General features: G+C 41.8%; 1 protein-coding gene across 1 annotated transcript in view; it reads left to right on the top strand.

Annotated features, from left to right (window-relative positions):
• TBC1D14 (TBC1 domain family member 14) overlaps positions 1-13,230 on the top strand; it is a 65,020-nt gene that overhangs the window by 8,402 nt on the left and 43,388 nt on the right. The gene's annotated exons all lie outside the window — the stretch shown is intronic.

Genomic DNA, 13,230 nt, shown 5'->3' with positions numbered 1-13,230 from the left:
GATGAAGAGGAGGCATTTTGAACAGTATTGTTAAAGATCAGCTTGCTGAGAGGGAGCTCCCTAAAGCAGTTTGTTCCAAATGCTGCAGTGGTGGGTGTAAACAAAGTCCCAGAAAGGAGTGTGTTCTCAGCACTGCACTCTGCTGAAAGTTGTGCTTCAGTCTCAGGTTGAGTGCATAAACTTCACTTCAGAAAACCAAGCATGAACCATGCCAGGAGAAAGCCAAATTGTCTTGGCTTTGGCCAGTGGCTGGCATACATGTGTACAACATGGAATAATGAGACCTGAGTACTTTGTACACTGCCTTGCAGCAGCCTGATGGTCCTGGGGTAAGGCTGCAGTGCAGAGACTCAGCCTTAATCTGCAGGTTTAGCTCTTTGAGGGCTTCTCTGGGTAATAGGGTACACCTTTGAGCCATTGAGAGCAAAGATGAGTCAGCTTAATGTTTTGCACAGGTTGTTGATATTTGGTAAAAGGGAGAAACCTTGCTTCTTGAAATGGCACCTCTGCTTGTATTGAACCCCATCTGGCCTCTGAGAATGTGCTAATTTCTCTGATCTTATCAGAGTAAACTTGGCCTTGACATGTCAGTTTTGTGGCTGCCTGTAGAGATAATACTGACAATAATTAGATGCCTCCAGTGCTTGGTCACATGTGCTTAAGCTACTTATGTATCAGCTAGGGGGTAAGTCTTTCTCAATACCAAGAAAATGCTTAGAGAAGTAGTTGGTTTAGAATATAAAGTAATTTTTTGGCACTCTGTACATTCACTTTTCCTTTTGAGACTGTATGCATGTGTGCATGTGCACTGTGCACAAGGTTGCATATTCTGTGTCGGTTCTGTGGTGTGTTATGAAGTTTTGGTTTGAGACTGCATTTACAAAATGAGTTGTAGAAGAGATCAAGGAAGAAGGAAGCACTGTTGGCTTACTTCCTTCAGTTCTGGCACCTTCAAGATCACTTGGGAATGGAGTGCTCCTGCCCTGCTTCTTTGAGCACTGTGTGAAGAAAGTTTCCTGGCCTGCTTCTCTGGCTCAGTTTGTGTCTCCAGCAGTTTGAGTATCCATAAGGCCTAGTGGTTTCCTCAGGCTGCTGGGTGCATCTTTGGGTGTGGCCAGGAAGATCAAAAGTGAGAAGGAGGTCGCTTTCTTGCTTACACACAGCTTTCCTCTTGGAAGAGCTTAAGGCACCACAGGTACAGTGCTGTCATTAGGCTCAAAGTTGGCATATGAAAATGAATTACTGCTTCTGAAAGAAGCTGTAATGCTGACTGTTGACAAAAAAAACTGACATGTTGGTTGTTTTCAAGTGTCACTTGTATCAGCTTTAAAAGCCCAGAGGTCTTTTATGTAATCCTGAGTTGGAATTAATTTCATTCATTTGAATATATGCAGGAACTTGGGTTTAAAACCAGTGTGAGCAAATAACTGGGTGGGAGACTAAAAGAGTCTGGCTTGTCTGCTCCTTTGCCTTATTGACCCAGAGTAGTGTGGGTTAATGAGTTTTACCTTTGGACTTCTGTACAGTACTGCTGAAACTTTTTAAATGTGTGGATCTTAAACAGCTTTGCTGAATCAGACCTGTAGTGATCTTACTGCAGAAGTTGCCCTTTCCGTTTATAATTTTCAATTATCATTTTGGAGACTGAGAATAAGGATTTTTGTGCTTACATGGAGAGTGACCATAAAGGGGTCACTCTCTGTACAGCTAAATAATAAGCCATGCAGTTTGTTTCATTTTAATGGATTACAAGCAGTCTAAGTCTTTACTTAGTCCACTGCCATGGATATTGTGTGTTTTCCCAAGAATCTGGATCTTCTTTCTTTTCAGGCTACTCCTAGAAGTTTTTAATCCTAGTGTTCTAAGTATTTGGATGTCAGGAAGCCTCTAAGGAGCATAGGGACTGCACATGAAATAAAGGGCTTTAAGAAGAATGTTACATTTTACTATTTGCAAAGAATCTCTGCATTTCTGGAAGAAAGCTTCTGGAGCAAGATTGGCATCCTATACCATATGTAGAAGCATGTACCTGTGACCTTGCTTGTAATCTGAGAAGAAAAAAGTCTTAAATTTCAAAACAGTAGCTGCTGCTTTCAGTAACTGTTTTAAGTCTGAAATCATATGAATTTAATATGTTTACATCACATATGTACACCCATGTTTTGAGATTACTGGTCACATATAATTTGGAGTTCTGAATTTAGAAATTAGGTCCATCAATGGCAAAAGTCAGTCATCTGTGTTAATGGATAGGACCCTTTCATAATGCAGTTTGTTGCTTTTAATGAGAGGACAGCTTATTGTACTTCTATAATTTTGTTATTAAAAGGAAGGTAGAATGACAAGGAGCACTCTAATGCTGATTTCCCACTTTCATGTCTCCAATAATGGGAATTCACTGACCATAGGAGGGAAGAAAAATTGTGAAAATAATTGCAGTTGACCAATCTGAGATATTAGTTATGATGCTGTCCTCTCTTCTATGGAAGTTTCTGTTCAATGAAGCCTCTTAGAGTATTGGCTGTTCAGGAGGAGACCAGCTGAGAGCAGGACTGAAGTGTGTAGGCAGAGGAACAGAAAGAGCTGGATGCACTGTGGGGGCAGATAGAAGTCACTGCTTCCAACCACAAGTGAGCAAAGCCAACCTGAGCTCCAGGTGCAGTTGTCCAGAAGCTGATGGGAAGGACTGCAGAAAGGCAGCCTGTGATGGAGGGAGCTGCAGGGCCAGCCAGCCCAGGCTGCTGGGCTCCCAAGTGCTGCAGCTGCCCCACAGGGTTCACTGCCCTTGTGGAGGGAAGGGAATAACTGAGTGGCAGTTTTGTCCTTCCCTGCTGCTTTCCCTGGGTGCATTTCTAGCAAATTGTTGCCAATAGCAGGCGGCTAAAAGGGCTGGGAAGAGAGGAGGGCAAACAAGCTCATGCTGCAGTGGTGTGGGAAGCAGCATAGGCACTGAGGATCTGTTGAACACAGGATGCTGGCAGCAGTCTTTCAGCAGCCTGTGAGGCATTCAGGTGGGCTCATCTGAAAGGGGCTTCAGTCTTCAAAGTGTGGTTTTGGATAGTTCTTCTTTGAAGGCCACTCTCTCTAGTGGAACTGACAGACTAAAAATCTTCTCTCCACCTGTATTTACTACCACAGCTCTGTGTGGAACAGAAGAAATCAGCAGAATTTTCTGAAATAAACATTCTCTCTCAAAGCAAATCTTCCACAGGTGGAAGGCTGGAATTCTACAAAGCCTTGGCTTTTGATAAAAGTTGAAAATTGTATGATACAGTTTTCAGAATTCCTGTCTTATTCAGAGAATGAAGTTTTGAACTTTGTCATGTGGCCTGTTCTCCACTAGGTGTTGAACTGAAACTGTCTAAATTAATTGCAATCCTTATTTTCCCTTTTTGTGTGGGATAATGTAACTCTTTACAATTACAGTTCTTTTAGTTCTACCTTAAACTTTTCACTAAATTTTGACATGTGGCTCTTTAGTATAAAGAGTAGTAGATTAATATTTTAGTTTTGCTGTTGAGTAACTGGAAACAGTTTTACACAAACAAGACTTTAAACAAAGAAGCTTGTTGAACTTATTTGTTCATTATAGAAACTAAATGAAAATCTGCTCAGTGACAGTTTGAGTTTTGGAGTTTTTTTTAGTAACTGTACAAAACTATGCAGTAAGTGAGGACTTAGTGTGGTCTAGTTATTACTTCAAAGCAGGTGACACGTGCATGTTTCTTTTCTAGTGGCTGGTGGGAAGCATTACAGAAGCCTGATACTGGCTGGTGAATGAAATTTGTAACATGGATGGGTGTTGAATGTTGCTTGCAGCATTGAGCTGTAATGCTTCCCCCACCCTCCTTCCCTTGTGGGGTCACAGGTCCTGGCAGCAAACCTGCTCCAGCATGGGCTCCTCGTTCCAAGGGGCCACAGGTGCTGCCAGGAGCCTGCTCCAGTTCTCCCAGGGTCAGTGTCCTTGAGGCTCGTCCACCTTCTCCACTGTGGGGTCCTCCATGGGCTGCAGGTGGATCTCTGCTCCATCCTGGACCTCCATGGGCTGCAGGTGGATCTCTGCTCCATCCTGGGGCTCCACGGGCTGCAGGTGGATCTCTGCTCCATCCTGGGGCTCCGTGGGCTGCAGGTGGATCTCTGCTCCATCCTGGGGCTCCATGGGCTGCAGGTGGATCTCTGCTCCATCCTGGGGCTCCGTGGGCTGCAGGTGGATCTCTGCTCCATCCTGGGGCTCCGTGGGCTGCAGGTGGATCTCTGCTCCATCCTGGACCTCCGTGGGCTGCAGGTGGATCTCTGCTCCATCCTGGGGCTCCATGGGCTGCAGGTGGATCTCTGCTCCATCCTGGACCTCCATGGGCTGCAGGTGGATCTCTGCTCCATCCTGGGGCTCCGTGGGCTGCAGGTGGATCTCTGCTCCATCCTGGGGCTCCATGGGCTGCAGGTGGATCTCTGCTCCATCCTGGGGCTCCGTGGGCTGCAGGTGGATCTCTGCTCCATCCTGGGGCTCCATGGGCTGCAGGTGGATCTCTGCTCCATCCTGGGGCTCCGTGGGCTGCAGGTGGATCTCTGCTCCATCCTGGGGCTCCATGGGCTGCAGGTGGATCTCTGCTCCATCCTGGGGCTCCGTGGGCTGCAGGTGGATCTCTGCTCCATCCTGGACCTCCGTGGGCTGCAGGTGGATCTCTGCTCCATCCTGGACCTCCATGGGCTGCAGGTGGATCTCTGCTCCATCCTGGACCTCCATGGGCTGCAGGTGGATCTCTGCTCCATCCTGGGGCTCCAGGGGCTGCAGATGGATCTCTGCTCCATCCTGGGGCTCCATGGGCTGCAGGACACAGCTGCCTCACCATGGGCTGCACTGGGGGCTGCAGAGGAACCTCTGCTCTGGCACTTGGAGCACCTCCTGCCCCTCCTTCTGCACTGACCTTGGTGTCTGCAGGGCTGTTCCTCTCACATGGTCTCACTCCTCTCTTTTGGCTGCTGCTGCTGTTGTGCAGCAGATTTTTTCCTCTCTGAACTGCTATTCCATGGAAGCTACCATTGTCCCTATTGGAGTCAGCCTTGGCCAATAGCAGGTTTGTCCTGGAGCCAGCTGGCATTGGCTCTGTTGGACATGGGGAGAAGCCTCTGAGTGCTTTTCACAGCAGCCACTCCTGTAGTCCCCCACTCCCAAAACTTTGCCATGCAAACCCAGTACAGCCCTGCACACGCTTGCTTTTGAATAGAAGGAGTGAGAACTACAAAAGTTTCTCACAGATGTGCATGAGACTTCAGGAGCTAATTCAGATTAATGAAGTTAAGCTCTGGTTTCATTCTGATTCACTGTCTCTATGAAGGTTTAGTAAATGGGTGGGTTAGATGGTCTTTGTATCTTTGTTTAATTTGCAAGAGCTTTACTGGTGTTTTCCTTTGTTAAAAGGAGCTGTGAGAAGTAGATGACATGAGGAATGGAGAATATCAGCACAATTACTGCTTTGTGATGCTCTCTCTCTCCATCTGATCAAAGTACTGTTTAATATTCAGCTGACTTTTTCTTTCCTGAAAAATGCAGTGAGCAAGATGAAATTAGATGGAATAAATAAATTTTTGCTCCTTGATGTTTTGATTTATACAGTATCCCTTCCTGTGTTACATAATCTGGAAGAGTTGGAGTCAATATTAACTTTGGTTTTAAACACATTTAAAAAGGCTCAAACAAGAAACAGTCTGTTGAAGTTTTCATCCTTACATAGAATTTTATTAACAGAACTGGTACATGGAAACCATAAATTTTCTGAATCCATTCTTTTTTGTGTTAAGTCTCTTTTTAGTCATTAAGTGCCTCCAAAGTTCTCCAGCCATATCTTAAGAATAATAATTAAAAAAAACCCTTCAGTAAGTATTAGGGTCATTTACCCTTTGGAGCTGACAGAATAAACACAAGAACTTGGCAGCAGTTGGAGGTAGGACAAAGAACAGGACTCCCCTTGGTGAGCAGGAGCCTTTTGTGAGTGTGGAATCCAGAGCAGCTCAGCTCAGGGAGGGTTTCTGGAGCTGTTCCTAAGCCCCTGCTTGGTGCAGGGCCGGCTTCAGCACCAGACCATGTTCCTTGGGACCCCGAGCAGCTGTGAGTGCATCCCAGCTTGGAGCTCACCTCCCTGCACTGCACAGTTCAGCATTCATATTCTGCCACTGTGATTGTTTTTCCTCCCCTTTTATCCATTTGGAACATGCCTTACAGCAGCTTGGGGTTTTTTCCTCATTGGGGTTTTTCCCTCATTGCATCTCTGGTCATCCAGGCTAAATGAAAACACCTTTGTCAGCATCCCTGCTTGTGTGGTGTGGGCCTCAGCACCCAGCCATCACAGTGTTAATCCACTGGACTTTCTCCAGTTTTTGATTCTTTTTTGTAGTCCAGGAGCCCCACACCAGATACAGATATGGTCTTGTTAGGTATTAGGCAGAGCTTTTATTCACTTTTTCCTTTTGATCTTAATGCAGACAGGTCCATATTTAATTTCTTTTGCTGCAAGGTCTTAGAGTTTACTTTGGTTCAGCTTTTTGCTTAGGATGACATTTCATGTATTCTGTTTTTTTTATTTGTGTGGTAATAGTGCTTCAAATCAATGAAGAAATCTACTTTCAAATTTTAGGAATAGAATTTCAATTACTCTGGTAATATGAGAATAACTGGGAATTTGGCCAGCTAGAAAAGGATCATTAATTTTAGCTGGTTGATGCTAATATATTAGTTTGAAGCTGGACCTGAGTGTTGATTTTTTGTGACAGTCCTTACTTGCTGAAACTCCAGTTTCTGAGAATTCTTCAGTATTTGCATGGTAGACCAGCACTGTGCATTTTCCATGTGCAAAATACTTCTTGGTTTGCTGTAGCCAGTTCTAAAGCTGAACCCACCAGGTTACTGCCTGATTTATCTTTGCATGTCTTGGATACTTCAGAGCAGTCAGCAGCTGAAGTAACAGCTTTGTTCCCCTGTAAAATGAGGGGAACCTGTAAGAAGAAAGATACATGCAGAATATTGTAGTTTTGATAAATAGTTTATTAAACCCTGCTCTTTCCCCCAGAAATCTAGAGAAATTTCCAAGTTACCCTCTGCAAGCTATCAGATATCCTATACTGCTAATTTATATTGTATTACTGCTTCTCTCAACTGTGGAGGTCTTTTTTTTCCAGACCTGCAAGTATCTGTTACACTGTGAACTGTTATTGTTTTTGATTCTTACTGAACATACTGGAATGTTAGTGATTGGAAAACTTTGTTTAGAAAATGTGGTAGGAATTTATCATAGTTCAGCCTCTTTCATAGGCAGGTCAGCTTGTAGGCTGTCTGGCTTTATTTCTGTTGGTTTGTTTATCCATAAACCAAGCATTATTCCTCCTTTACTCTGACCTTTGGCAATCTTGAAGGGACAAACTTCTGCAAACCCTGCTTTTGTATGTAATTTTGGAATCTTATTCAAAGCATAACTTCTGACTTGTTTATGGAGGTTCTTGACTGTAGCCAAAGTACTTGAACTTTTTTGATGGTATTCTGTCTGTTGGTTGTGTTGATGTGTAGGTTGACTGAGAGGTGATCTGGGTTTGAGAGGAGGGCTTGTTTAGAACTGCATCTAGTGAATTATTTCTAGAAACCAGCATTACTGGGTCATGGGTACCAATTGTTGCTTTTCCCTTTGGAGGATGTAGATTTAGGGCACTTCAGGAGACTTTGGTGGATCTCCTGACAACTGTGCCTTCTCAAGTCCATCAGTTCTCCAGTCATCCTGATTTATGTGTCAGTCTTGTTCCTCCACTAGTCAGGTAACAAAAATTCCTTTGATAGAATATGTTGCTGATTTTTCAGGATTTATTTTCTCTGGAAATTCTTTAAGTGAGCAAGTTAGGAACATCTAGAGATGAGACTCTTTCTTCTATTTATTGGTAAGTTACAAAAGTTATGATTAGTACAGAACAGAAAGGGTCATTGGCAGATGAAAAGAAAATAATGTTGTTGTTTGGAATGTTTCCTAGTTAGTGTTAATTAATTAATACCACATCAGATAAGATGGCTGGACATTTTTGCTGACAATGCAGCAAATATTTAATAAAGTTTATCTTACTGTAGTTTTTGCTTAGTAGGTGCTGTATGTTATTAAAAATGTCTTGTTTCAATGTAGCTTTCTGGATGCCTTGTGGAGTAATGTCTGTGGAGACATGTCTTACAGTGCCTGTGTGCTCAGTGAGGGTTTACCAGATATGATTCACATCTGCTTACTTATCTAAATATACATGGACCTTAGCCTCAGCCTGGCTAAATTCATTGAGGGGTTCAAGACCTTGGTGCTCTCTCCTTGTGTAGTTCAGAGTTATCAGGGGAGTTTCAGGGTCTTCTTTCAGAAGCAGGTGAAATGAAGTTTGACTTGCCTCTGTTTCTTTCTTGCTTCTTCAGAACACATGCCAGTCTGATACCCATTTGAAAAATTGTCTTTCAAGATAAAATTGTTCTACAAAACTGAACCTTTTGAATTTTCTCCACTGTCCTTATTTTACAGCTGTTGTGCTCATGTGACTGCTAAGTCCTTCCAGTAGTTAATTTGCATAACTATTTCGCTTGTTTTATCTTCTGAAAATAACCTTAATTGAAAGACAATTAAAATTTGGAGCATGCATCTTGAGAGCTGGAGATGTGTGTATTTTTAAAACATGTAACAAAAATTTACTTGGTTTTGCAAATCAGTGTTGGTTAAATGCAGATAAGAAATTGCATCAGTTTGCATGAGCTGAATCACTTTCTAGACAATTTTCATACATGTTTCTGTATACCAACCATCTTTTTAAGAGTAAGGAACCCATTTACTTGGAAGTGTAATCTCTATGCTAGGCCAGTGTAAGTCTATCACAGAGCAGCATTTGCCATCTCACTTTTCTATTGTTTGCAGTTGTGATTCTGTGCTGCATGCCAGTAGTTCAAGTACTGCAGAACTTCTTCTAAGGACCCCTGGCAAAACAGTCACATCAGTAAAGCTGAAATTCAGATTTTCTGAATAACCCAAATGCTCTGGTTGTAAAAGCTCCTAAATCCTAAGCTCCTCTACCCTTTTGTTTCAGTAATCTGGTCATCTTGGGCTTTCTGGTAAAAAGATACTGTGTGTTGCCTGAAGTCCAGAGGGGTGTGTGTGTGCCTGCCTTGGTCAGCTCCACCCTCTGACAGCCCCTGTGGGAGCCCATCCTTTTTTCCTGTTGTTTCAGGGACATGTGCCAGAGAAACAGTTCCTTGACTCTGGTGGTACCAAACTTCAGAGATATCTGAATGGGCTCAGGGTTGGGCCTTCCTGGCTTGAGAAGACTTTGAGACTTTTCAGGAAGGAGCTTTGCAGTGACTTCAAGATTTGGAGTAAACTGGCAACAGAAGCCATGGCAGTCATGGCAGCACTGTCTCTGCTGCTTTAGTGGATAGGTTTGAGTACTGAACAGGGGGGATGTGGTAGAAAGGAATAACCTCTTAGGAGGTGACTTCACAGAAGTGACTGACCTTGCATGGAACAAAGCACAGCTGAAATGTGGAAAAAATGAATAACTGAGTGCTTGTGGAGCTGCTGCTCTCAACTCCTCATGCAGCAGTAATTGCTGGCAGTTGTGTTGCAGACCTCCTGTCTTTTTGGAAAGAAAATTGGACAGAACTACATAAACTGTGGTGGTGCTGGGTTTTTTTAAAAGCAAAAGCTTGAAAATGCTCCAACAGATGCAGTATCAATAGGTTTGACTTGATTACTTGTTATTGATGTTGTTCTAATATCTTTAGAAACACATTTTTAAAATTTGATTGAGGCTTCACCCTGATCATGATAGCATACAAGGCTACTTAAAGAGTGGCAATATACACATGTGCAGTACATTTATTAACAGCTGTTTTGTACATTTATTTGAGCAGTGCTTAGAGACCCAAAATGGAATTGTTTCTTAAGTTTTATTAAAAAATAAGGTTTTCCTGACGCTGCTAAACTTGCTTCTTGGTGTTAACTTCCTCTTTTTCCCCACAGAAAAGGCAGCTGGGCAGATAAGTATAGAGTGATGATGCAATATCTGTATGCTCAAGCAAAAGATTGTTCCATCTCTGTCCTGTACCACAGGATGTTCTTTGTATGTAAAAATGAACTCTGGAGTTAGAATTAAATTCTCTTCAGGTAGGTAATCCCTCTCCACAGCTCAATTAAAATAGCAAGGTTAAACAGCTGTTTGGTGCAAAATACTGTTTGTAGGGGACTGTGAAATAGCAGTTTTCTAACTGAAATTTGATCTCAATTTAACTTCTGTACTTGGCTTTTCTAAAATAAGCAGCTACAAATACTTAGTATAAAATAGTGGGCACATACAACAGAAATGCAGATGCAATCCATGACACTGTGATGACTCCACACTAATGAGGCTGCAGACATCATGCATCATGTCAGATGGTCTTGTTAATATCCCTATTGTAAATCATCATGATGTGCTCTGATAGATTTGAAGAGGACAGTGAAACTGAACTAATGATGAGCATATAATCTTTTCTTTCAAGTCATGTCAAGCACTTTTTTACAATCAGGACCTCCAATTTATTTTTGTTATCTTCAAACACTTGTAATGAAGCTTTGCCATTTTTTACCCTAGAATTTCTAGGCTCATCTTCAGAGTAAAGATCTGTTTGTTTAGGGTTTTGTTTTTTCAAAAAGAGAAGCTTTGCTTCTTGTTAACATGCATTTTCTGTTAGTAAGCTCTTAAGTTACCTTTAATGTGGAATATTTTGAAGTGAATTTGCTCAGAAGTGAAATGGCTTAATGCTTTTCTTAAAAAATCGGAGGGAGCTGTGTAAAAATAGAAGAAAAATAATTCCTTTTGTTGCTGTAGCAGCAGAAAAATGAAAGGTTTTGCTATGAGTTGTTTGCTCTGACATATATATGGCAGAAACTTCCTCCTAAGGCAGTTGCATATTTTAAGGGTTTACTTTCAGTTCAGGAATCTCAAGTAGTGACTTTATCAGGACCTGTGGTGTTGTCCTGATTTATTGCAAAGCTCTGTAGAAATTGAACCAGAGAGCATTCCATAGTTCCTTTTTGGTTGGTTGGTTTGTTTTTTTGGGGTTTTTTTTTTTTTTTTGCTTTGTTTGTTTTTTGTGGGGTTTTTTGTGTTTGTTTGTTGGGTGGGGTTTTTTTGTTGGGTGGGGTTTTTTTGGTTTTGGGATTTTGGGGTTTTTTTGGGGGTTTTTTTGGGTTTATTTTTTCCCTTTTCTCAGAATAGGTGCAAATTAGGTGGCATCTCTTCTGCTCCTTCCATGCCATCCTGTCATATATTACCTGTGCTGTGTTTCAGTGTGGGGCAGATCAGGGTTTAATGCTGTGTGTCCTCAGTCAAAGCAAGAACACATTGTAGTTTGCTCTTCTACATCTGGTTTACTGATTTGTGGCTGCTGATTATGTTAAGCCTTCAGGGGATTTTAAGACTTTCTGGAGTTTGTAAAGAGTGTGGACATCAACCAAACACTGGGATTTAGGCCCAGACACAGGGTGGAGGAAAAGGACAGTACAGAATGAAATTTGGATATTGACCATGCCTGCTGCTTTCAGTTCAATATATATATATTTTAAATTAAAAGTGAACTGTAAGTCCCTGACATAGTACAAAGGGAGGAAGAGATGCCTGGTGCCCTAGAATGTAGGGACAGAGAAGAGTGAGCTGAACAAGTGCTGTGCCATCTGCTAGATAAGCTGTAGAACAGATTATTTATTGTGACGCTGCTGCTAAAGGGAAAGTAGATAGGATTGTGGAATTGAGTTGAGAGGAAGTGTGTGAGATTGGCTTTTCAGATTTGGTTCGTTTTTATGCAGGCACTTGCAGCAGAGAGCTGTTAGAATTTATCATTCCAATTCATCTTTACTTTGCTCTGAGGGTAAAGACCTACTGCTGTTCTTAAAATCCCTCAGAGGAGACTGAAGGAGTTGTTGCTTGTATATACACTTGTGCTAGGAACCTCTAATGTGGATAAAGACAGAGAGAAAATTGCCTTTAATTTTTGTGTTATTGCAGTGCTAATGAAGTGTGATGAAAGCCTTTTACTTGCAAAAGGATTTGAATGTGCACAGAGCTGTCACAGAGATGTGCCTCCTTACAGGGCTCTTCCAGTGGCCCTGATGCTAAAAGTTCTTGTTTTCTCTGAAGATGGTTTGGAGTCTGGATTTTGCTTGCTTCTGCAGTAATAACAACCTGAAAAAAAACCTTTTGCAAGAGCAGCCAGTCTTGCATTGTATATCCTATTCACATGCAGTAGATTTTGTTATGTTATTTTTGCCATGCTTTCCTTTTTATTCTTAGATACATTTTAGAACTTGCTTGATGCATCCTCTCAGGCTTTAGTTCCCTTACAATCTCTGCCTAAGTGAAAGGGTTTGGAGGGGTACAGTTACTGCTTAGCTTTGGCATCAGATGTAATTGACTTGCATGGTTCCTGTACATAAACACTTTGTCCTTATCTTTTAATATGATAATCTATTCTTGGTTTGAATTTCAAGGTAACTGTACCCTTGTGATACAGAAGCATGTGATAATTTGTATAAATATATGCATATTTATGGATGGCAGTGCATACTATTAACCTTATAATATATTTCAGCACACTTTGATGTTATAACTTTAATTGTTTTTCACATATGAAACATATCTCTTGTATTCCAGCAGTGTTTTCTCTGTTGGTACAGCTATGGTATTTTTCATGGCAACTGATACAAAGTGACCAGGAATAACAACTTTTTAGTACCTAGATTGTTCCTGTTGCAGACATGTATTCAGCTCTTCTAGAATGTGAAACTCAAAATAGTTTTATTTCCCAAACAATCACACTTTTTATGTAAGAAACAGTGTGTACTGCATGGACCAACACACAGGGCATTAAGGTGGTAACTGTAAGGAAAAGCAGTAATGTCAGAATGGAAGCATCTGTGATTTGAAGGTGCTGCAGCTGCCTGCTGATCGCAGTAGGAAAAATGCTTTTATCTCAGTGGATTTATTTTTTCTTTTGATGAGTGAGCAAAAAGCAATAATCAGTTTCCAGAAAAATCTGCCTTGAGGTGAGTAAATAACAGAACTAACCTGGACATATTTGAATATGTGATAAACTGGACAGTAGGATAAAAGAAAATTGGTTACTTTAATAATGCAGGCATGCCACGGAGTAGAATATCTGTTCTTGGAGGAGCTGAGTGCTATCAAAATCATGAA

Source organism: Agelaius tricolor, unplaced genomic scaffold (genome assembly GCF_023055355.1).
Source record: "Agelaius tricolor isolate 1412-34295 unplaced genomic scaffold, bAgeTri1.0.p SCAF_24, whole genome shotgun sequence".
Taxonomy (NCBI): Eukaryota; Metazoa; Chordata; class Aves; order Passeriformes; family Icteridae; genus Agelaius; species Agelaius tricolor.
This window is presented reverse-complemented; position numbering and strand designations above follow the sequence as displayed.